General features: G+C 42.0%; 1 long non-coding RNA gene across 1 annotated transcript; it reads left to right on the forward strand.

The window, feature by feature from the left end:
• The first annotated feature begins 7,806 nt into the window (after positions 1 to 7,806).
• LOC139029298 (uncharacterized) lies at positions 7,807 to 20,302 on the forward strand. The gene is made up of 4 exons (XR_011481597.1): positions 7,807 to 8,554; positions 19,343 to 19,573; positions 19,696 to 19,738; positions 20,150 to 20,302. It is a non-coding gene; the product is annotated as an uncharacterized lncRNA (long non-coding RNA).
• The last annotated feature ends 5,104 nt before the right edge of the window (positions 20,303 to 25,406 follow it).

Genomic DNA, 25,406 nt, shown 5'->3' on the forward strand with positions numbered 1-25,406 from the left:
GAAGTCCATGATCATCTCTTTTGTTTTGCTGACATTGAGTGAGAGAACATTTTCCTGACACCACACTCTGAGGTCCCTGTCCTGTCTTGTCGTTGTTGGTAATCAAGCCTACCACTGTTGTGTCGTCTGCAAACTTGATAATTGAGTTGGAGGTGTGCGTGGCCACACAGTCATGGGTGAACAGGGAGTACAGGAGGGGGCTGAGAACACACCCTTGTGGGGCCCAAGTGTTGAGGATCAGCGGAGTGAAGATGTTGTTTCCTTCTTCACCACCTGGGGGCGGCCCGTCAGGAAGTCCAGGACCCAGTTGCACAGGGCGGGGTCAAGACCCAGGGACTCAAGCTTAATGATGAGTTTGGAGGGTACTATGGTGTTGAATGCTGAGCTGTAGTCAATGAACAGCATTCTTACATAGGTATTCCTTCTTGTCCAGATGGGATAGGGCAGTTTATAAATGTGATGGCAATTGCATCGTCTGTGGATCTATTAGGGCGGTAAGCAAATTGAAGTGGGTCTAGGATGACAGGTGGGGTGGAGGTSATATGATCCTTGACTTGTCTCTCAAAGCACTTTATGATGACAGAAGTGAGACACCCACAGTATGATGCTGCCACCACCATGCTTCACCGTAGGGATGGTGCCAGGTTTCCTCCAGACGTGACACTTGGCTTTCAGGCCAGTTCAATCTTGATTTCATCAAACCAGAAAATCTTGTTTCTCATGTTCTGAGAGTGCCTTTTGGAAAACTCCAAGCGGGCTGTCATGTCCCGTTAATTGAGGAGTGGCTTCCGTCTGGCCACTCTACCATAAAGGCCTGATTGGTGGAGTGCTGCAGAGATGGTTGTCCTTCTGGAAGATTCTCACATCTCCACAGAGGAACGCTAGAGCTCTGTCAGAGTGGCCATCAGGTTCTTGGTCACCTCCCTGACTAAGGCCCTTCTCCCCCGATTGCTCAGTTTGGCCAGGCGGCCAGCTCTAGGAAGAGTCTTGGTGGTTCCAAACTTCTTCCATTTAAGAATGATGAAGGCCACTGTGTTCTTGTGGACCTTCAATGCTGCAGAAATGTTTTGGTACCCTTCCCCAGATCTGTGCCTCGACACATTCCTGTCTCGGAGCTCTACGGACAATTCCTTCGACCTCATGGCTTGGTTTTTGCTCTGACATGCACTGTCAACTGTGGGACCTTATATAGACAGGTGTGTGCCTTTCCAAATCATGTCAATCAATTACATTTGAACCATGTCTCCTAGAAGTCTGAATCAAGAGTTTGATATCAGACCATTTCTTACCTGAATATGTTACTTTACTTTGATTTGTCCTGCCTTCCAGGTTACCCACTTGGTCATTTTGTATATATATATATTATTTTCTGGAACAATTACATGCACCCATCTCATTATTATTTAATTATTAGAGATATACAAATGTTTTTTTGCACCCACCATGCGTCATGTCCGCAATGGTCATGTGAGGTGAAATGTGTATATTTTGGGATTTGAAATGTGTGTTTGACCTGACGGTTTTGGATCGAAACGTTATCAATAAGTGGGATGAGGAGGAGGAAAAAACGTGGCGGAGCAGCATGGAGAGTAGGATCTTAAAGGTGCGAGTAGAATAACACAATACTCTACATATTGTCAGATACTATGTCATTTTCTCCTTGATATAAAACATGGGGCGGCAGGTAGCCTAGTGGTTAGAGCTTTGGGCCAGTAACTGAAAGGTTGCTGGATTGAATCCCAGAGCTGACAAGGTAAAAATCAGTTGTTCTGCCCCTGAACAAGACACTGTTCCCCGGTAACCCGTCATTGTGAATAAGAATTTGTTCTTAACTGACTTGCCTATTTAAATGAAGGTTAAATAAATAACAAATAAAGCGGTGAATTGGGAGTTTTAACCATGTGCGGGCCTTCTTGTTCTATACTAGTATTCTTTATTAGCCCAGCACCTATGTTTTTAAGGATGTGCGAATGACCACAAACTTTTCAATAAATTACATTCACCACAGGTGGACTCCAATCAAGTTGTAGAAACATCTCAAGGATGATCAATGGGAACAGGATGCACCTGAGCTCAATTTCGAGTCTCATAGCAAAGGGTCTGAATACTTATGGAAATAAGGTATTTATGGGTTTTGTCTTTATTCTAAAACCTGTTTTTGCTTTGTCATTATGGGGTATTGTGTGTAGATTAATGATAAAAAAAATGCATTTAATCCATTTTAGAATAAGGCAGAATGTATAAGAAGTCAGGGGAGCTGAATACTTTCCGAATGCACTGTATGTAATAATGTAGTAATAATATAAAGAGTAAACTGCACACTGCGGTTCACCAGTCCCCATTAAAATGCACTTTTTCTTTAAAAAATTGCATCTGATATCTGTATGCACAAGTTTAGTGTTTAGTGCGCACACAGGCCACATGAGTCCCCAACCATATGGCATTTATCTGGAGTTGACTCTACTCTGTAAACAAGCCATTCCTCCACTCTGTTTATTACTCTATTTAGACTAAATCGTCTATTCGTTGCCATACCAAGCGGCGACGCAACCAGTCAAGATGCTCTCAATGGTGCAGCTGTAAAAAAAATTGAGGATCTCAGGACCCATGCCAAGTCTTTTCAGCCTCCTGACGGAAAAGAGGCGTTGTCGTGCCCTCTTCATGCCTGTGCTGTTGTGTTTGGACCATGATAGGTCCTTAGTGATGTGGACACCTAGGAACTTGAAACTCTCGACCCGCTCCACTACAGCCCTGTCGATGTGAATGGGGGCGATCTCAGCCCTCTGTTTCCTGTAGTCCACGATCAGCTCCTTTGTCTTGCTGATGTTGAGGGAGAGGTTGTTGTCCTGGCACCACACTGCCGGGTCTCTGACCTTCTCCATGAAGGGTTTCTCATTGTCGTCGGTGATCAAGTCTACCACCATCATGTCAACAGCAAACTTAAAGATGGCGTTGGAGATGTGCACAGCCACGCAGTCGTGGGTGAACAGGTAGTACAGGAGGGGACTAGGCACCGGCCCTGAGGGGCCCCCGTGTTGAAAGGTCAGCATGGCGGATGTGTTGTTGCCTACCCTCACCACCTGGGGGCGGCCGATAGGAAGTCCAGGATCCAGTTACAGAGGGAGGTGTTTAATACCAGAGTCCTTAGCTTAGTGATGAACTTTAAGGGCATTATGGTGTTGAACACTGAGCTTTACTCAGTGAACAGCATTCTCACGTAGTTGTTCCTTTTGTCCAGGTAGGAAAGGGCAGTGTGGAGTGCAATAGAGATTGCGTCATCTGTGGATCTGTTTGGACGGTATGCCAATTGGAATGGGTTGAGGGTGTCTGGGTTGATGGTGTTGATGTGAGCCATGACCAGTCTTTCAAAGAATTTCATAGCTACAGAAGTGATTGCTACAGGGCGATAGTCGTTTAGACAGGTTACCTTAGATTTCTTGGGCACAGGGACTAGAGTGGTCAGCTTGAAACATGTAGGTATTACAGATTATGTCAGGGAGAGGTTGAAAATGTCAGTGAAGACACTTGCCAGCTGGTCAGTGCATGCTTGGAGTACAAGTCCTGGTAATCCGCCTTGTGAATGTTAACCTATTTGAAGGTCTTACTCACATGGAAAGCGTGATCACATAGTCATCTGGAACAGCTGGTGCTCTCATGCATGGTTCAGTGTTGCTTTCCTCAAAGCGAGCATTGAAGGTATTTAGCTTGTCTGAGAGGCTCGCGTCACTGGACAGCTCTCGGCTGGGTTTCCCTTTGTAATCTGTGATAGTTTGCAAGCCATGCCACATCTGACGAGCGTCAGAACCAGTGTAGTAGGATTCGATCTTGGTCCTGTATTGACACTTTTCCTGTTTGATGGTTAGAGTGCCAGAGTGCCATGGCTGCCACCCTGTCATGGCTAAGTTGTGGGTGGCTGGGTAAGGTACCGGTAGGACAACCAGGTTTACAAACTGTACGATGGATGACTGGATGGAGGGATGGACAGACAGAGGTAGAGAAACCGAAACATCATGATCTTATATGCACACTAGGCCATGTCAGAGTGTCAAGCCAAACCTTGCTTTGTGTGTGTGTGCCGACATGTATTATGCATGTTTGCATGAGACACTGCAGGAGTGTTGTGAACTCCCTTGTTGCCAACATCAATTTTCCCTTTGTGGTGCGATGTCGTCCTGTGTCTGTTTGCAGTGTGAAGGAGGCCATCCTCAGAGTCACTTGAGGAAAAAGCAACCCTCAAAACCAAGTACTCGTCCAATGAGAAGCAGCTGAGTGTTACAGCCAGCCTGGCCATACACGCAAGTCTTCTAACATGAAATCAAATTACATCAGAGGCTAAATCAGCCTCCCCAGCGTGGCCAACTGTGTGCTGGGTCGTCCCACTGTGCCTGCACTGCTCTTCTGCCACCACCACACTGTGGCTGTTGTTCCCTCTCACTCTCACTCTCACTCACCAACTCACTAACACCCATCAGGGGAAGGAGGCAGGGGAGAGTCCCCCCCCCCCCCCCACCCCTTCGCACCGCACGTTCCAAACGTCCGCTAATGAAGAGGATGCATTATGATGTGATTTCATTTAGTGCCCTGCGAGGGAAAAAATAAACCCTGTGGATACAGAACAGTGTGAGTAGCATGGTTCATTTGTGTGGTGACATGTGACTCTTGTTTTCGTGAGTCATAAGGATCTCTCCCTCCTTAATGCAAGGCAGTGTGTGTGTGTGTGTGCACTGTGTGCTCATGTGACAGTGACACAATGCAGAACAAACTGTGTAGTATTCCGGGGATGGGTTGGGCTTGGGCAAGGCTACTGTGTACAGCTGGTAGTAAAGGGAGACCCATAGGGCTACTACTCACATTATCTCCTAGATTTATGTCATGAAGCTAAGAAGTTAACAGCATCTTCTTGTCCAACTAGTTGCTTTTAACCTTTTAGCAATGGTGGTGAATTTGTTTCGCTCGCACACTCCCTCTTATTCTCTGACTTTTCTCCTCTTCTTTTTCACTTTGTGAGAAACACAGCATTTAACCGAAGTGGATTGATCCTGTATATAGCTGGTTAAGTTGTGTGCGTGTGTTGTCTTGTGTGTAAACTTAGGCTAGCATCAGAGTTTCCCTCCAGGCCATGGGGTGTTTTAGCTGGGTCATCCCTGACTCTCCACACGCCTGTTTAACAACATGGAGCTCCTCCTAACTGGCTTCCTGTCCAAACCAGTTTATCTGTAAACAAGCATTTTTCCCCTTCAGTCTCATTGTCCACACTGTACCAGCAGGCATGTACACAATGAATGCACGTCCTATCTCCTCTCGCTCTCTCTCTCTCTCTGCTCTCTCTTCTCTCTCTCTCTCTCTCTCTCTCTCTCTGTGTGTGTCTCTCTCAAAGTGGACTGCCTTTTACAGAGAAAGATTTTACTGAGAACTCAAACACTTGTTTGATAATCAGATGAAGTTTTAAAATTATTTTATTTAACCTTTATTTAACTAGGCAAGTCAGTTAAAAACAAATTCTTATTTACATTGACGGCCTACTTGTAAAGCCCCCCCGGCCAAACCGTCCCCTAACCCAGACGACGCTGGGCCAATTGTGCGCCGCCCTACGGGACTCCCGATCACGGCCRGTTGTGATACAGCCCACTTAGACCGCCAGTTAGTTTGAACAGCTTTATGTATTTATTAAATGTATGTTTTCTGAATGTCATTTAGAAAGATTAGGATGGGGAAGACAATGGCAGAATACAAACTGTAAGTTTACTCATTTTGTTAGATTAAAGTTAGAAGAAACATGAGTTCCAATTTGTCTGTTGTCATCCGAGCTGTTTGTCACGAGTGCCTGTCTAAAAACAMATGTYTACCTCTCTGTCTAGGGTGGCAAAATTCCGGTAACTTTCCCTACATTCCCGTTTTCCAGAATTCCTGGTTGGAGGATTCCGGTTTTCCTGATTATTATAATTCCGGGAATCCTCAAACCAGGATTTCTAGAAAACCTGAGAATTTGRGGAAAGTTACCGGGATTTTGCAACCCTAAGTGTAGGTCTGTATTTGTACCCGTCACCATGTTACACACCTGACCCTAGCTCTCTCCTTCCTGTATAGTAGTTCAGGAGTGTCTTAAAATGAGGCCTGGATGTTAAGCAGAGCAGATGCTGAGGGCCATGGTGTATTGTAGACATAACAGGTGTGTGTTTTTAAAAATAATTATTTAACTAGGCAAGTCAGTTAAGAACAAATTTGTATTTACAATGACAGCCTACTTGTAAAGCCCCCCCCCCTAACCCAGACGACGCTGGGCCAATTGTGCGCCGCACTATGGGACTCCCGATCACGGCCAGCTGTGATAGTGCCCAGGATCGAACCCGGGTCTGTAGTGACGCCTCTAGCACTGCAATGCAGTGCCTTAGACCGCTGCACCACTCGGGAGCCTGTGTGTGAGAATGGTGATACAATAGGTGTGTGTTAGGATGAAATGGCTGTCTGTGTTTATCTTGTCYGAGGTGCACACAGCGCAGGAGGTGATAACAGGCTGCTTATTGACAGGTTGTTCAGCCCAACCGAGTCCTGGCCTGGCCTGTCTGTACACGGCTGTGCATAGTCTCAGGCCCTGTTTTATTGAATTTCGGTGTTTGGCACAAACCAAACAGCCACCCTATGTATAGGCTATGCCTACAATTCAGCACAAAGTTATATAATAGGCCTCTCACACATTATCTCTTAGAATCAGGCTATCATACAATGTAAGATAATTATGAATCTAAACTAATTTGGCATTGGCGGCTATAGGCAGGCTGCAAGAGAATGGATCCCACAAAGTCGCTCAGTTAGTCTCGGCTGGGCTATTCAAGCCTGGCTATAGACTAAACTCGCGCTATAGGCCTCGTGTCTGTTCAAATAGCCTATGTTCATTGAGAACTCCCTCTGTCTTTCATATGTCTGCGAGAAAGTATCTCCTACACTGCAAAGCAGTCTTACAAACTCTACAGCGATGCAAGTTGCCATGGCTGGCAGAAATTAAGCGGGAGTGACGGAGAGAGGCGCCCGCCGACTCTCCTCCAAACCCAACCCCCACGTTGTGCCGGCGCATCATCACCATTGGGGTGAGCGAGCGCTGTGCTGCTGTTATGCTGGTGGGTAGAAAGTGCAGTTATTTCCCTTTCCCTATACACACCGCTTTAAGTCTGTTGTCCATAATTTACATCTATGCGTGGCACTGACTATACCCCCCTCCCCAATAATTTAGTCTGGCAGTTGCAGTCTGATTAGTCTTTCATTCAAAGGAAGGTTAGAAAAGAAGTCTGACATTCTTAGTAAAGTGTTGCCTACTTCAAATCAATTGCAAAAGCAAAAAAACATCTGGTCTGGATCGGTTGAAAGGTTTGAAAGTAGCCTGAGTCTACATCCCGGTGCGTGAGTAAGTAAAGAGGGTTATCACCAGTTCGCCTTGTCAGGGTGAATTTCGTAGGCTACTGTGCTCTTTTGCTGTTGACGTTCAACCAGGAAATTATCCGTTTTTTATCTGAATTCTTATCTTTCAACCACCTCCTCTTTATTTGAGTAATACTTCGGAGTTTAAATGGAACATTGGTGTTTAGCCTAAGTGTGGAAATAGGACTATATAGGCTATTATACGTTTTTACGTTTTAATATGGGCTGTATACTTTTTTTTCAGGTCCTTAAGCGTTAACTCCCCCCCTCCGTTGGCCATTGAAGAGAACGCTGCGTGGGCTGCTAGATCATTTGAGAGTGCATTTTTCTCCTCCAATCCGCTACACAGAGCACACTCCCCATATGCCCAATGGGGAGAAGGGGTGGCTCTAACGAATTTGAATGAAGAGGGTAGCTTTCGGCGCCATTTTCGAGTGAGCTGCGATTGCTTCAACAGCTGAGAGGAGCGGCTGCAGTGAGTAGGCAAGACGAGCTCTGGAGCTGTCGCAAGAGACGGACATTATTTTCGGAGACTCGGAAAAATATATACAAATATTATCCCGAAAAAGAACACCGATGGATAAAGAAAAGGGAAAGAAGGCCAAGACTACGTCGTATCAGAACCGGGGGAAACGTTAGATAGTTAGCCAGCTACTGTAACGTTAGCATTACTAGCGATAATAAATTGGTGTCTGACTTGGCGTCTGTGTAGAAATGTAACGTTTATAAATGCATTTACGACAAATAAGTGGACCTCTCTAAAAAGAACCAAACATTTTAGAAAAATATTTCAGGGTGGATTGAGTGGAGAATGACCGGTAGAATTTAGATTTTTTTTGCGTTTTAGTCATATTTTAGAACGTTCCGTTTGAGCGGGAGGTGGAAAAGCGGGAGGCACTGGAGTGAAGAGCCAGTCGGCACCGCTGTCAACAACATGCACTGCAAGCTGAATCTTCATATCGTTGGCTACCTCTTGAAAACGCTGCAAGGATTTTTCTGTAAAGCTGAGGACACCTTTTCATGTTTGATTTATAATTTTTTTTTATGTATTTTTTAGGAATTTAAAAGTCTTGTTTCACGTTTCTAGCTAAGTTAACATTGGTGGATTCGCCTAATTGAAAACGTTATACAACGTTTTATGGTAAGTGTCCATTGATTGCTGTTTTAACTAACAAGAGAACGTTTGTTAGTCAACTAGCAAATCGACAATTCCAGCAGCTTGGCATACAATGTCTACAGTATTTACTCAATGATTGTCATGTTTGTTTTTACCATCCCGATGTAATTTGCCTTTATGAGTAACTAGCTGCGTCGTGTAACGTTTTAGGTAGTCTGATTTTGCCTGCCGTAACAGTTGCCACGTTTTGCTATCATTCTTTTGATTCATCGTGACTTATTAGCATACTTTTTTTTTTGCATTGGACATAATATCAGCTGTAGTTATCGTGTTTTGCCTTTTGATTGAGAGGGCGTGTTTGCTCAGTCAGTTGAGTGCCACATTGTAACGACTGTGATTACAACACAGTGTGCAATTTTTACCAAACTCTTGGCTACTGTATCCTGTACGTGAGCACACGATAATCAAATTGCACATTGTACGAGCAGTGTCAGGGCTGCTTGATTGTGATACAATGTTTCAATATTGACTGACTGATACCAGGTAGTCAGAAGATGATTTGCATTGAATAGTAAGTATGCTATAATGTAACGTTTGCTACCGGAGTGAGTCATTTTCTGCAGTTTAAACTGCTAGTTCAAGAACTTGTGCGATTTATTCTGTGGATGAGGAGGCGGCTTGCTGGCACGAGTCAGATGCGGTAAAGTAGCCTCATACGAGTCATACTTGTTTTGCCCGGTCTTTCAGACTACTGAAATCGTGGCGGTGTAGAACATACATGTATCTCTCGCAACATCTCAAACTAGAAAAAAATGGTAGTCCTACTCAACATGGAAATTATATTATTTAACCACAATATATAGACTACACTCGTGCTTTTAATCCTGCCTCAYCATTGCCTTTAGCTGCTTCACAGCTCATACAGAATAACCCACTGTTCTTTCAGTCGTTTTTTTAATCCTGACCTCCATTCCACCAAACAATTATATTTTTGCTAAACAATCATCTGAGGGGGGAAAAAAGAATAATGAACACACCACTTCGATACAGCTACGACTTTATCRTAGCGGTAAGAATAACTTAAGCAGCAGGTTAGGAGAATTAGGTTAAGTTTAGGAAAAGGTTGAGGGTTAGTGAAAATGCTCTCCTAACCTGCTACAAAAAGTTACTTGTAGCGAAGTGACTACTCGGCACTTCCCCCTTAGTCGCCGCTGCAGTGGGGGTCAATTGTCCCGACTGTCAATTATCATAATTGATGTAAATGTTTCTTCTCCTGTCATGTGATGTGAAAATGGGGTTAACAAGAGTGAACGTGGGCCATTTTCCACGTCAAGCGGTCCCAGGCGCCTTGCGTTGAGGCAAAAAAAGGCTCCTCTAGATTTGATTTTGTGTGTGGGGGGCGGTGTATTAATATAAAAAATACACAGGATTCTCAAGAGTTGAGGCTTTACTAATGTAATTAATTATTTAAAGTTGAATAAGACACACTTTTCCCATTCGTTTGTCGCAATGATCTTTTCTGTCAGTAACAATACATTGATTACTTAGGGTTGTGCTAAAGATTTTACAAAACTGAGTTAAGTCTAAACTGTACATGTCGTCTACAGTATAACCGAAGATGTACTCCCTGCTGTTGAATCCAGGGAGTGTAATACTGATACAGCCTTGTATGTACAGCGAAATATCAGTTATATTTGAAGCCCAGACAATATATATTGTTGCTACCGTTGTTGCACAACAAAGACAATGTTTTGCATTCTGTATCAATTAGGCTACCCGTAGTTAGTCAGTTAAAGCATATAGGAGTTTTTTTTTTTTTTTTTTTTTTACCTAGAGCATAGACGTAGTTCTGATAGCATTTTGTTCCTGTGACCTCTGCTGAACCCAGCATGAGGGAAAATCCCTCAGAAAACCACATTGTGGAGGTGGTGATGCATGAGGCTTTTTTTTCACCTTCAATTTTTTTAGGCCAAAACTTCATATGATCCAAGATTTCACATTGTCATTCCAAACGAAAGTGCGTCATTTTGAAGAGAAGTGTTAGGTTTGTATGAGTGTTTGGACAATGTCATGCACCATGTGAAATGTACTTCACTGTTTTTTAGTAATAGCAAGTGACCCCCCCCCCCCCTGTGATTATTGGTATGTTTGTGTTTACTTAAACTGCTAAGTGCAAACTGGTGTCTAAGAAACCCTCCAATGCAATAAGTCAGTGTAGTTGTGAGCAAGCCATGCAGCGCATATAATGCTCACATCTACAGTAGTTTTGTATCATACATTTCCTCAAGTGATCCTAATGTTTGCACAGCAGCATTTGCAGGAAGTAGATTGAAATTAGCATAGGCTAAATTATGTTGCAGATAAATGTAATGAATATTCTTGGATGTTTGAAATATTAGTGCTAGCTCTCTCATTGTAAAAAAGCAAAAAAAAAAAAAAAGGAAAAAGGGAAATGGATCTGCTTTATTATTAGTCAGTTGAGTAGGCTGGTAGTGAAACACGGAGTGTTTGTGCAGTTCTAGAACATTAGTATGACATTCTGTGACTCATCATTCTGTGTTTTGAGGCCCCGCTGGCAAAATGGGCTCCCACCCCCATTTCCTGGTGGAGTTGTGCCTCCTCTCTGCTCACACGGGTGGTAGCTGGTCTATAGAGAACCACCCCATGCAGCACAAACTCTGTAGTATTCAAATTCACCATGATGCGAGCAGGTTTTTACAGGTTTTGTTGGTTATTTTCCAGGGCTCTGTCATGGTGTGCTTCCACAACTGCAGTATCACAGGCAGGCCAGTAACATGCTATCATGGTGCCTCCCTCATAAAACAGGATACTACTTAACACGTCCTGATAATTTTTACTTTTTAACCAGTTCAGAGCAGAATCCATGTTTTSTTTTTATTATTTTGGGAGTGTGACTGGTATTATGTCAAGTGTATGGCTACTGTTGATGTCAGATAAGTGCTTATCATTGGAAGCATGTTTTTATTTAACTGGGCTACTCAGTTAAGAACAAATTCTTATTTACAATGACGGCCTACCAAAAKGCCTTCTGCGGGGACGGGGGCTGGGATTAAAATTATAGGACAAAACACACATCACGACGAGACACCAATACATAAAGAGATGCAGACAGGTATGCTATGTACACACTGGCTCACACATTAAGTTGCTTGTGTCATGCATGCATCACCCCCTACTTAAAACAATGTCTCAGATTGGTGTGCTGAGCAATTGTATTGAAGTCCTAATATTTTTATACTGGTGAAGTGATAATGCCATTTGTATATCATTGAGGGTATTGTAAAGCTTTGCACAAGTTAGTGCAGTTCATATTTTGTGTGTGTGTACTGAACAAAAATATAAATGCAACAATTTCAAAGATTTTACTAAGTTACAGGTTGGGCCTGTGCCTGGGAGGGCATAGGCCCAGCCGGTCAGAATGAGTTTATCCCCACAAAAGGTGTTTATTACAGACAGAAATACTCCTCAGTTTTATATCAGCTGTCCAGGTGCCTGGTGTCAGACGATCCCACAGGTGAAGAAGCCGGATGTGGAGATCCTGGGCTGGCGTGGTTACACCTTGTCTGCTGTTGTGAGGCCRGTTGGAAGTAATGACACRTTCTCTCAAACAACATTGGAGGTGGCTTATGGTAGAAATGAACATTCAATTCTCTGGCAACAGTTCTGGTGGACATTCCTGCATTCAGCATGCCAATTGTACGCTCCCTCAACTTGAGACATCTGTGACATTTTTGTGGGGCAAAACTGCACATTTTAGAGGCCTTTTATTGTTCCCTGCACAAGGTGCACCTGTGTAATGATCATGCTGTTTAATCAGCTTCTTGATTTGCCACACCTATCAGGTGGCTGGATTGTCTTGGCCAAGGAGAAATGCTCACTAACAGGGATGTAAACAAATCTGTGGACTTTACATGTTGCCTTTTATATTTTTGATCAGTGTATATATTCTACTAAAAAAAGGTTTATCACAGTAACTASAGCTCAGTCTGTATGGACAACATGTGTTGCGGTCACTATAGCTGACATTCTATGGCTTTTCTGTGCAAAATGTGGTGGGATGGTTTACTAGATGTGTAAATGTGATATTTAAGGTATTAATGTAGCCTTTTATTAAAATAAATCACTCATTACATTAACTAATGCTGTCTGGTTAATACTCCACATTAAGTTTGACTTCTGATCATATTGAAACTCATATTGAAACACATTTTGTATTTTACCATTCACTTCAGGCTTGACTTTAGGGAAGAAACGGGTAGACATTGCTGCCCCAGTTACTTAAAAATACTCATGTCCCAAAATATTGTGGTAAAATTGGAAAATAGTGTTGTACTTCTAGCTTTAGCCTTCCAGTTAGTATTTTTCACTGTGTGAGGGAGCGAGCAAACAATCAACCAAATTTTTYTTYTTTTTTTTACACTGGTTGTAGTCAGTGGCACAAGTGGTCCTTGAGTTTTAACTGGATTTAAAAATATTTATAATTCATATTGTTTGTATGGGTGCCACTCCATAACTGTAAGCTGACTATTAGAATAACTCAAAGGAGCAGCACTCGTATATTTTTTAAAACTTTTATTTGATGGGTACTACCCTGTCAGTCAACCGTGTAGGGGAGATGTGAGAATATAACCATGTTGACCTCCTCTCTCTATCCCTCTGGGTTTGGGGATGTCGTGCTTCCTCCGGCCCCCAGCATCACAAAGCGTCATGGCCCTCTTGGTACATCACAAACAGGAACAGTGGATTAATAAATACAAATATCAAATTTTTGTTTTTTGTTTCAACGTGTCTATATTTTGAGGTCCTTGTGCAAAACCCAGCTTTTGGGATGGAGAGGGACTGACAAAGGACTCAAAGCATTTCAGACAAGCTCAACTCTTAAGTTAGGGAAAGTTTAGACACTGGTCAGGAGTGAGTTTTGGCCCAAGTGTGTTGATGGGGTGCAGTGTGTGTGGTTTAGATGGGGGGGGGGGGGGTCGCTTGTAAATCCATTCTCACACACACACACCCTGAACTTGGATCGTAATCTCCCTCACTGCTGGTTCTCTGGACTGCTCCTCACATGGTGAGATGATGACTCGTGTTGATTACTAGTGCGATAGGCGTTGGTTCGGTATCAGTGTTTACGGCCAGGCGAGGGTTGTGATGAAGCTGCAGTACGTAGGGTAGTCAGTTACTAGTAGTTTTCTCTGTGGGTCTGGTGCCGAGGTGTCTGTCTGGGCGCAGCTCTGAAACGGCTGGCGTCGCACTGCTTCTGCTTTGTCTACTTCCTGTTGATTGCTTTCTGCCCTGTAGTGGCTACTGAGGGGAGGTGAAGGCGGCAGCAGCAGCTCTATTGAAGTGGTGAGTTGACAAGAGAAACCCCTAGAGCCAGAAGTGAGCAGTGTTTTGGAAGTCAGCTAAGTTTGGTGTACATGGGCCTAATGTACATTAGTGTGTTTTTGGTTTTCTGTATGGGCAGGTGTGTGAACGTAGGATTTTTACACTACTAGACAGATGTTTGCTATGCGAGGCTGGATGTGTGTGGCATGCTTTTCCTCAATATACACGCAGATACTAGTCATGGGAATTTGTTGTATGGGAAGCCCTCTCCCTAACCTTGACTGGACGTCTCCCCCAGTTCACAACATGCATCTGGACTGGTGTAGGGTTGTGATAAGGCTGGTAGTTTGTTTTCAATTAGCGTTAATCTTTACATGATTGGCTTTATATTATTTTACACCTCTTCTGCATTATCCAATGGCCATGATTCCAGGTGTTTTTACTCCCTTTTTTGTGTCCTCAGTCAACACTTTCATTGTATTAAAAATGTGTTTTGTGCTGTTTTTCAATTGATATGTCACTTTTTTAAATGTATATTTTCATGTGGTGTTGTATTAAGGTTGGGTGTCCCAGTAGATCTAGGCCTAGTGATTGGAGTGTTACAAGGGCCCTACCTGACAGTGAATAGGGAGATTACACACTAGGCTGAGAGTGGTAGCCACTAAGCTGAGAGTGGTGCAAACCTGTGGAGAGAAGAGGTCACTTCACACATCCCCTTTTTAGTGAGGTCTCGAGAAAGGAAGAAACTGTGTGAGTTTGTGTTTAGGCTATGGTGTGTGAGACTGTGTAGTCTATGGTGTGTATCTCTGACATCGGTGTTGTGTAGGGCAGGACTATACCAGTATCGAGATGTTTTCCTTGGCAAAAATAAAAACACAAAGCAGGCCAAATGTTTCCGTATTTWAAAAAACCTGCTGTATGTAAATATTGTGTGGTAATGCTTGGAAAATAAACGGGACTCTGGATCACATGTTTGTTTCCAACATTTGGGCTGTTTTCCTAAAGTTAAATCCGCTTTGTGTTTTTGTCTCCTTGCCACGATGCTAACAAGTATCGCGATACTTGTATTGTCCCGGTCCTAGTGTTGTGCAGAGGGAACCCCAGTCAGTCACTCTGCCCTGCCGTCTCTGCCTGCCTGGGGAACTACTGGATGTGTGTTGGACAAGTGGGAATGGGGCTGCTTTCGTTGTTGCAGGATTAACGCCCACAACTGCATGACTGGTGTTTCTACGGCAGGGAAGGSGTACTATTTTTAGATAACAGGCCTGGTGTAAATTACAATAAACTGAACCTCCACCACCACCCCTGCCTCTACACACCCCTGTACAAAAAAGTTACCTACGGCTAGTTACTCACCACTCCAGTCTTTTAGGGAGAAATTAACTCTAAAATAGATGGATTTGAAACCAAGTGTGGATCAAGCCTCAAGTTCATACCCATTCTAGATGAATGCTGAGAATTGAGATGTTGGTTAAACATGACTCGATTTTTGTAGCTGGCTTATTTTAAGTGATTTATAAACTGTATAATTTTTCTGTTCAAGAAATCATGGTAAGGATTTCAGGAAAATTGCAGTGTCACATGACACGCATGCTGCTCTGGTAAAGCTGTTAGATGGTTAGATGAACCACTAATGACATGCGTGCTGCTCTGGTAAAGCTGTTAGATGGTTAGATGAACCACTAATGACATGCGTGCTGCTCTGGTAAAGCTGTTAGATGAACCACTAATGACATGCGTGCTGCTCTGGTAAAGCTGTTAGATGAACCACTAATGACATGCGTGCTGCTCTGGTAAAGCTGTTAGATGAACCACTAATGACATGCGTGCTGCTCTGGTAAAGCTGTTAGATGAACTACTTATGCAAACTCCTCACATCCTTTTGACACGACTCATAAGTAAATTCTACACTCACCATGACCACATTGAGTATTTTGACGTAGGCCTATATAATATTTTTGAAAAGTGATTTAAAGTTTGCGAAGGTAAACAATATTAGATAATGGACAAGAACATCTCTCCGTACACAAGTATCCAGATGTACTTTCAACTTCAGTCTAGTTACACCAGGTCTCATCTGGGTACTTGTGTACGGAGAGATGTTAGAAAATAAAGCCCTAGTGAAATTGCCCTATTATTAGTTTTGCAGATTTATTTAGTGGGCCATTTTAGTTGTATGATAACATCTGCAGTTCATACTTAGTCCTTTCCCAGAATATAATGTCAGGCTTCCATAATTTATGTAGTCATTTTACATAATTCATAGTTTAGGCAAAACAAATGATCATGGCTGTTTTATACTCAGTATTGTGCATAACATTCTCATAACCGAGCTAAGAATGTTAAGGGCAAAGTTAAATCCAGACTTTGGTTGAAGGTAAAGTTTTATCAAGTTAATGACTGAATCATCCTCCCATAGAATCACAATCAATCAACATATTTGTTCATAAAATGTTTTTGTCTTAAGTCATTACATTTACAATTTAGCCTACATCACACTAATATATATATCTATCACACACACACACACACACACACACACACAGCAGAACAAGATTTTGTGTTGAATTGGAGGCCCCCAGTGGAAAGGGGTCACTTGACCTTTGCCCCCAGGGTCAGGTGACTCTGTTGCGGGTGTGAGTGCTGTAGGAATGGGTTCAAGGTCTGAGGAGTAGAGGCAACATGTCCAGACATGCTCCCTTCATAGGGAGACAGCAGGGAAAGGTTAAAGCCATAATGGTGTGTGTGTGGATATTGGGTTGTAGTGATTAATTGGGTGTGTGGATATTGGGTTGTAGTGACCCCTCGTCAGAACTGACTGCAGTCAAGACTCCCCTTGACCCACCGGCGACTGTCGGACCTCATCCACTCCTCTGGTTCATGGGAGTTAATTTATGATTGTCATATAGGTAAAAGAGGGAGAGAGTCAGAGGAGGAATGCCTGAAGGAGTGGCACTGGAGTGTGTGTGTGGAGAGTTTTCTTTTAGATAAATTCAGGTCAGATTTATTTTTCAATTTAACTGGGAGTGCAATTTTATTGAATTTGAATAATACCTATTTTACATCATTCACATGTCTGACTTGAAATGTAATCAACTGAAGTCTACACTGTAATTGCTGGTATGGAAAATGTAGGTTATGGTGACACACATTATTTCTTTATTACAATGTGCATGACTGAGTCTGAAGCATTAATATTATTCAGGCAATAATGAACAGTTCTGTCGTGTGTGTGTGTGTGTGTGTGTGAGAGAGAGTGTATTTATATAGTGACCAGAATACATCCTCTACCTCAAACCTTAAATGTAGAAAATCAATGGAATAAAATTTTTGGGATGTTATTTTTCATATTTTCTGCTTCATGAAATATAGGCTTGTTGCAGTTGAGCCCCAATCCTAAAACCTCCTTTGAAAAGGGGACAAATTTAAGTGACCTCATATCTAGAAGTAATTTGTGGTTTGCTGTGCTGCACATTTAGTTGTCGGTGGCTATTTGACTCATTCTCTGAGAGATTGAGTGGTGACATTGCATCTGTTGCTGTGTTCAGTATGAAGGAAACTGGGTTTCATCTTACTGTCTATGAATCCAAGTAGAAATCCATCTAAATGGGCTGGTCATCTTTTTGTATGCATTTGATTGTTTTTGTACCTGTAACGCCCTTCTGAAAAATGACACGTAAAAAGTTTGTCACAACAAACAGAAATCCATCAGTCATTAGTGTTCTAGCATGTCTTTTGGTCCTCCTTGTCCAAATGAATATTGGGAGAGATGGTGTGTGTGTGTGTGTGTGTCTCTGTCCTGGTTAAGTTCACGGGGAGCCTCTGTTCTATGGACACAATGGAGCAGGCATTAGCAATGCTCATGTAGCTTTTGTATATCGTACTTAACATGGAGTCCTGTGAAAACCTATAAGATCTGAAATGGATAAGTTATGAAATACTGGAAATATATTTTTGTGTCCGTAAGAGGGAGAGTGTAAAGGGACCACGGGTGCAATTATCTCAAATTCAGACATGCATTTGGTATCAGCAGGTGTACTTTGCAATATTTTTTGCTGAAATAACTTTTACGTTATGTCTTCTCATTAGTTGGTATAACTTGAGTGAATCTAATCTTGTTTGAAAATACTAGGCTAAATGTGTTACTATGTTTTGAATGTTGTGTAATTTTAGGTTAGGTGTGTGTACACTTCTCTGCTCCTGTAATACCGAGGCCCATCTCCCGACATAGCACAGTGTTAACTCTGGGTTATTTCCTTATATACACCCACAGTCGTGTCCAAGATGGCAGATGACGTCATTGTTTGTTAATCAGTATAAACACCTGTAGGGAATAGAAAAAAACACCCATTCTCTGCTCTACAATGTCTGATGTATTTCTCAAGGTTTATTTTAATCTCTGACAACATCCAGTTGTCGTTCAAGGGGGTGGTATTCCATGTCCTTTTGGATGCCTCTGTTTTACAGATTTATGGCTTTAAAAAAAAAAAAAAAAAAAAAATGTACATGCACCCTTTCTAATGATCATTTTTGAAAATGCTCTCTGTCTTGCCAGGGGGGAGTGGATCATCAACTAATTAATGGTCTTCCAGGCTTACCTTTTTATCTGTTGGTGATGTTGGGCAGTTGTTGAATTGTGCATTAGTGGTATTGGGGTGGTTATCGGACTTGATGAAATCAGCAGAAGCAAGTGATATTTGGAAACTAGGGTAACCATAATTGTGATGCAAGTTAATACCACACCATAACGCTTGTCACTTTAAACCCTGTTTGTATATGTTGCTGACCTGCCTTTCAATAGCTTCCCTTTTGACCAGATGACAGTGTATAAAACATCCTTCAATGTCCGTCAACCACGGTTTTCTTTTCAGTAGACTAAATGTTACTTAGCAGTGTTAGGGGCTATTCATATTCAAGTGTCAAGTAACATTGACATTGAGATTTGATATTCATGTCCCTTTGTCATGCTATGGTTGTTGTCTCATAGTAGTACCTCTTCTGACTTTAGGGGATGGAGTGAGTAATATTGGATTCTGAGATCATTCATTCTTGAACTGAGCTCTTTCAAAATTAGCATTATTTTCTAAATATATTGCAATTATCAGATTTGTTTTGTTGAGTAATTTAAGATACTAACATGTCTGAGGTTTCATTTTGGCCAGTTCATTTTGGGAACAAAAAAGACTATGAAGATGAATGCTTTTCACTCTAACCCAAGTCTTGGGGCCAGGTTTATAGACTTTGCACCATAGTTTAGCTTAGTAAAACTGGCCCTGTTGTTTCCCTTATAGGAAGTGATTGAAACCGCATCTCCCCTTAAATTTAGCTGATCCGGACTCAATCTGCCATAATAAATAAATCTATATAGAGCAATCACACACACACGTGAAAGTTATAGAAGGAAAGAAAAGTGTTTTTCCTTTATTTAGCTAATTACCTGACTTTACCCCATCCTCCCTGTGTTTTCAGATGGTTGGAGAGTCTTGGAGTTCCCTTCAGCCACTGAGACGACCCGAATGCGCGCGTGTGTGTGTGTGTATATGAGAGAGGGTGTGTGTGTGTGTATATGAGTGTGTGTGTGTGTGTGTGTATATGAGAGAGGGTGTTGTGTGATATTGATGAGAGTGTGTGGGTGTATATGAGAGAGGGGGGTTGTGTGTTATATGAGAGAGGGTGTGTGTGTGTATATGAGAGAGGTGTGTGTGTGTGTGTGGTATATGGAGAGAGGGTCGCAGTTTGTGTTTAGAGAGGGGTGTCGTGTTGATACCTTGATAGAGGGTTAGTGTGTGTGTATATGAGAGAGGGGTGTGTGGTATATGAAGGTTGTGTATATGAGAGAGGGTGTGTGTGTATATGAGAGATGAGGTATTGTGTTGGATATGCGAGAGTGGGTGTGTGTATATTGAGAGGGGGTGTGTGTGTATATGGAGAGAGGGGTGTGTGTAGTGTATATATGTGAGAGCGTGTGTGTGTTGTGTATGAGAGTGTTGTGTTGTGTGTGTGTGATGGTGTGTTATTAGAGAGTGTGTGTTGTGTATGAGAGGAGTGTGTGTGTGTGATGATGAGTGTGTTGTGTTATGAGGGGGTTGGTATGAGAGGTGTGTGTGTGTGTATGATGAGGGTGTGTGTATGAGAGGGTGTTTGTGTATGAGAGGGTGTGTGTGTGTGTATGAGAGGGTGTGTGTGTGTATATATGTGAGAGGTGTGTGTGTGTGTGTATATGTGAGAGGGTGTTGTTTGTATATATGTGAGAGGTTGTGTGTGTATATTAGAGAGGGGGTGGTGTATATGAGAGAGGGTGTGTGTGTGTGTATGAGAGGTGTGTGTGTGTGTGTATGAGAGAGGGTGTGTGTGTGTATTGAGAGAGGGGGTGTGTGTATATGAGAGAGGGTGTGTGTGTGTGATAGAGAGGGTGTGTGTGTGTATGAGAGGGTGGTGTGTGTTATATGAGAGAGGGGTGTGTGTGTGTGTGTATATGAGAGAGGGGGGGTTGTGTGTATATATGTGAGAGGGGTGTGTGTGTGTGTGTGTGTATATATGAGAGAGGGGTGTTGTGTAGATGTAGAGAGGGTGCTGTGTGTGTATATGAGAGGGGGGGGTGTGTGTGTATATGAGAGAGGGGGTGTTGTGTATATAGAGAGGGGTGTGTTATAATGAGGGGGGGTGGTTTGGGGTAGGTTTTTGCTGTGTAGAGTGTGTGTGTGTATGATGAGAGAGGGTGGTGTTGTGTGTGTGTATGAAGAGAGGGTGTGTGTGTGTGTGTGTATGCAGAGAGGTGTGTGTGTGTGTTGGTGTATGAGAGAGGGTGTGTGTCTGTGTGGTTTTTGTGTATGAGAGGGGTGTGTGGTGTGGTATGAGAGAGGGTGGTGTGGGTTGAATATGAGGGTGTGTGTGTGTATATATGAGAGAGGGTGTGTGTGTATATATGAGGGTGTGTGTGTGTGTGTGTGTGAGGGTATGTGAGGGAGGGCAGTTGTGTGTATATATGAGGGGGGTGTGTGTGAGATAAAGGGGATGTGAGAGAGAGAGAAAAGGGATGTGTGGGTGAGAGAAAGGGGATGTGCGAGAGAGAGCAAGGAGGGGAGAGAGCGAGTCAGGATGAGTGTATGCAGGAGAGGGAGCTGGAGTCTGCGAGGATGTGTGAATGAGATGGAGCTGGTTGTGCTGTAGCAGCACAGAATGGTTTGTGGGTTACACAGAGATGCAGGCCATACTGTGCTGCAGCAGTAACGCCTGGACAGACGGGCATCTGTGGAACCATCCAGAAGAGCGTGTGTGTATTTGGGATCCACCTGCCTCGTCACTGGCTGCCTTGCTGTAGCAGCACGTAAATATTGGAGTTAAAACTACTGCTGAAGCCTCCAGTATTGCTCGTGCTGCTGAAGCAAAGCTGACCGCTCGCCTCGAGTCTGTCTGCATGCATCCCTCACGCGCCGCATGGGAGAACGATGCGCAGGAGGAGGGGAGACACCGAGAGGGACGCAGTGTGTCATCTTTATGACAGGTACAGACATGAGGTTAAGTTGCTTTTGTCAATTTTATTTCCATTCTAATTCATTTTACAGCTAGGACTGTTGTATTTTATAATTCATTTTACAGCTAGGACTATGTTGTATTTTATAATTCATTTTACAGCTAGGACTATGTTGTATTTTATAATTCATTGCTTTGGAACATGTTCATGCATTTTTATATCCATTTTAACTATCTTTGCACATTAAATTACTTGTTTGCATGATTTAGTTGGCCCATAATGCTTTACTTTTTTATGTAAACTCACATGTGCTGCATTTACTAATAAACATTTTGAAAGGGTGCACCTTTTATTTTATTCTCATGTTTCAGTCCTTTTAAGTTACCATACAACTAGGCTACCATCCCTCTGGGTGCAGATGTCAGTCCAATGTCTAGTTTTGATTTACATTTGAATGAGTTGTCAACTAATGTGAATGCAATGTGAAATCAACAAAATTAACCATGTCATTGGATTTAGGTTTTAAAATTTGGCGCGAAAAAATAAATGCTCTTAACTTGAATCTTTTTGCTAATCCAATTYGTTTTTGGGTGAGGGAGGTAGGTTGTTTCCACATTTCATGTTGATTCAACCAGTTTTTGCCCAGACCTATACCCTTACACTGCTGATTTAAGTTCACAAATCATCTGAGTTTTATTTTATGCAAGATGGGTTCCAATCACACAGGCCTATCACCTGTGTAGGCCTAAAGTGAGCCACACTGTTGTCTAATTTGCATCAGTTCAATTTGAATGGTTAGCATATGTGGGCCTATTCAGAGGGTAAATTGGCTTTTTCAGATTTWAAAAAAATATTCCAAACACTGATAATGTCAAGATCTGTTTTAATATGTATAGTAATTTTACCCTCATCCTGAGGCTTTTGGGCGTGGTTGTATTTTCTTTTTTTAGCCAGAGAAAATGACCAGATAACTAAATTGAATTTGGCCATTGGCCTATATATTTTAGCAAGCTATAGGCTGAAGACTTATAATCTTGTGTACAATTAGCCTAATATTTCTAGCATCTATCATCACTTTGCCAAACACTCGTGAATGTTACCTGCGAGCTTCACACCTTTCTACAGCGGTAAGGTCACCGGGCACTAGTGGTTCTGGGGGGTGCCCCTGTGACAACAATTGTGGACCCCCCTAAATGTGGAGTATGAAATAATTTTTACATAACTAATTTTTGCTATTGTTTTACATCCGTTATTAGACAGTGGCAACGATGATGATTATGAACATGGTCTTCTGCCTGCAATACAGTGAAGAAAACGATATGACAACAATAACGTCTAATGTAACTGGCCCCCTTAACAGTACAACTGGCCCCAKCTTGGCCCCCCCAGTTGAACTGGTCTCGAACCGCCACTGTCACCGGGTCGGCCTATTGGGACTACCTGAAAAATCTGGGTGGGGCTCATGGGCAAACAGGAAGACTTTACCGTAGAGTAGCGGTCGCATATAGGCCTATCATTAGCATAACTTTGATATAGGCCTAAAAAAGGTCAGGAATATTTTTATGAGCCAATACGAGTTCCTGCAAGGCCATGCATGATCACACTCACCAATGTAATCTGCGGAGAGGCTATAACACTTGATCTATACTTTTCTGTCAATTGTTATTTAGATTGGATGCTTGATCAGCCTATTTTAAGCAGACATTTCACCTTTCAGGGAACTTGGCCTAGCCTATTTGAAATGTCCCAAATATGTTTAAAAGCGGATAGTCTACATATTGGTTGTGCCAGCTAACATAGACAAAGGATTTTAATCATCAGATTTTAGAGGAATTTATCACGCATGCCCTAAACCCAGTCGCCTGTTATCAAGATGAACCGAAAGTCATGGTTTTAGCAGTGCATGGGTTATGCTTGCATATCTTATTTTTAGGCTAATTGTAACTTTCTTTTGCTATAAGAAAATAAAGCAAGGTGTTCCATTTTGTCTCGGGCAAATAGGCCTACGCACGTCACACATTGCACTCTACCATCCGGAAAGTATGCACATGCAGCCCAGGAGTTATGCTATATTTTAAATGCTACATATGAAGAAAAAAAAATCAATTAAATGCTGAAATAAGACGATAGCCTAAATAAGTTTGCAGAAGTAATTTAACTATCGCCTATGGTGAATTTTTCAGGGGACTTTATTGTATACAGGCCGTGGGTGTAGACTGCTTTACCCTGGTCGAAAATAGTCCTATGCATTTATATTTTACTTCCCAACCTTTGTCACTGAAGGTTATTATCGAAAGAACATTATACTTTTTATTTAGGCTATTTTGGGTATTTTCTCTTCAAACTATTTTGAAGAGCACCCATTTCGTTTTATTAATTCCTGTTCACATAGTCAAATGTATTTTAATAATCTGCCAAATGACTGCCATGCTTTATGTTGTGCAATTACTTAAGAATGTTTAGTTAAAGGCGTATTTAGGCTACGTCTTAAACGCCTTTTAAATATAACATTTAGTATTTTTGGGAATCCAAAAGTGTTTGTCAGGCATTCTGTATAATATCTCGTTGCTCATTTGATTTAATCTGTTCGGCTATAGACTACCAATCATTTGTTAAATGTTTTATTCTGGCCATGCATTCACATGTTCCTTCATGTGAGACAAATCATTTTACTTTAGAAATTATACAATTCAGTAGTCAGACTTACGGAGAGGAATTATAGGCTATAGCTTTTCTAATATATTCTTAAACGCCTGATGTTTATTATAATAGTACTGTAATATAATTTATTTGGTCGATAACGTTTTGTGGTCTAAATATGACTTCAGTGGCTTATTTAATTGCAAAAAGGCCTTTCGGAACCACAGTTCTGTTGATTGCGCACCATAGGCCATTAGGGTAGCCCTTTATGCTATTCCCACTGAATATTATTCAATATGTTGAATTTAGTTGGATTTTTAAGAGTTAATAGGAATTGTTAGAAAAATACGGTAGGCCTACGATAATCATATAAGATCGTTATGCATGCTGGCACCAAGTCATCATGGCATCACCCAATATTTTGGGTGTATTTAGATAAATGCATCGATTGCCAAATTTCATAATGTCAGTATATATGTATTTATTTGAAGTCGTAGCCTATTAGATATATATTATTGAGTTATTATAGTAAAGAGAAAGACCAACTTTAMATKTTCATCCCTTATTTGCCTGGTAACAGTTGGGCTATATATAGCCTAGGCCTATACATGCCGTGACGTTGGTACTGAATTCTGGTCGGTGCTTACATCAGGTTTTTGTTGTGGTCTGATCCTGGGATTTCCATCAGGATTTCGTTCCTTCAGAAAAATTTTAACCGCACATGTCCAATGGACACGTCCAATGGATGCACTGCCCAATTTCATAAATTATGGCCCAATGTAGGCCTATATAGTTGCTTCTGTATAGGCCTATACGTTTTCTGCAAACTAAAAATTAGATTCGTTTTTGTAGYTATAGGCCTATTACTTCTAGACAATGTTGCATATGGGATGGAATTATTGAGTATAGCCTGTTAGAAGTAAGAATTGCTGTTCCGTCATCTACTTGCAACATGCATAGACTGCATAACGGGCCAGTAGGCAAACCATGGCCATATGACWATCCGTGCCATTCAATGTTCCGCACACATTGACATTCACTGGGACAGTTGATTAAATCTATTTAATCCCATACATGTATCATTAGTTGTTCTAARTGGAATTTCAGAATTAGATTTGGCTCATTGCCTTTTAATTTTGCACAAAACAAATGTATAGGCCCAATGCATACGCCCAAAAAACAATCGTCAATGTGGTCTTAACGTAACCTAGTCCTAAAGGCCAAAACATAATGTTTTTGAATAATGCAAATTAAGTTACTATATAGTTATATTTAGACAAGCGAAGACGATTTTTTTCTAAAGGCCTAGTTATGCAACATTCAACCTTGGCCCCCGTGGAGGTTAAATCGCGCAGTGATGACCGATCCACAGGGAAGGCAAACATCAAACGAGCGCATGGTATTTCATAGTCACAATGT

Source organism: Salvelinus sp. IW2-2015, linkage group LG2, assembly GCF_002910315.2.
Source record: "Salvelinus sp. IW2-2015 linkage group LG2, ASM291031v2, whole genome shotgun sequence".
Lineage (NCBI taxonomy): Eukaryota > Metazoa > Chordata > Actinopteri > Salmoniformes > Salmonidae > Salvelinus > Salvelinus sp. IW2-2015.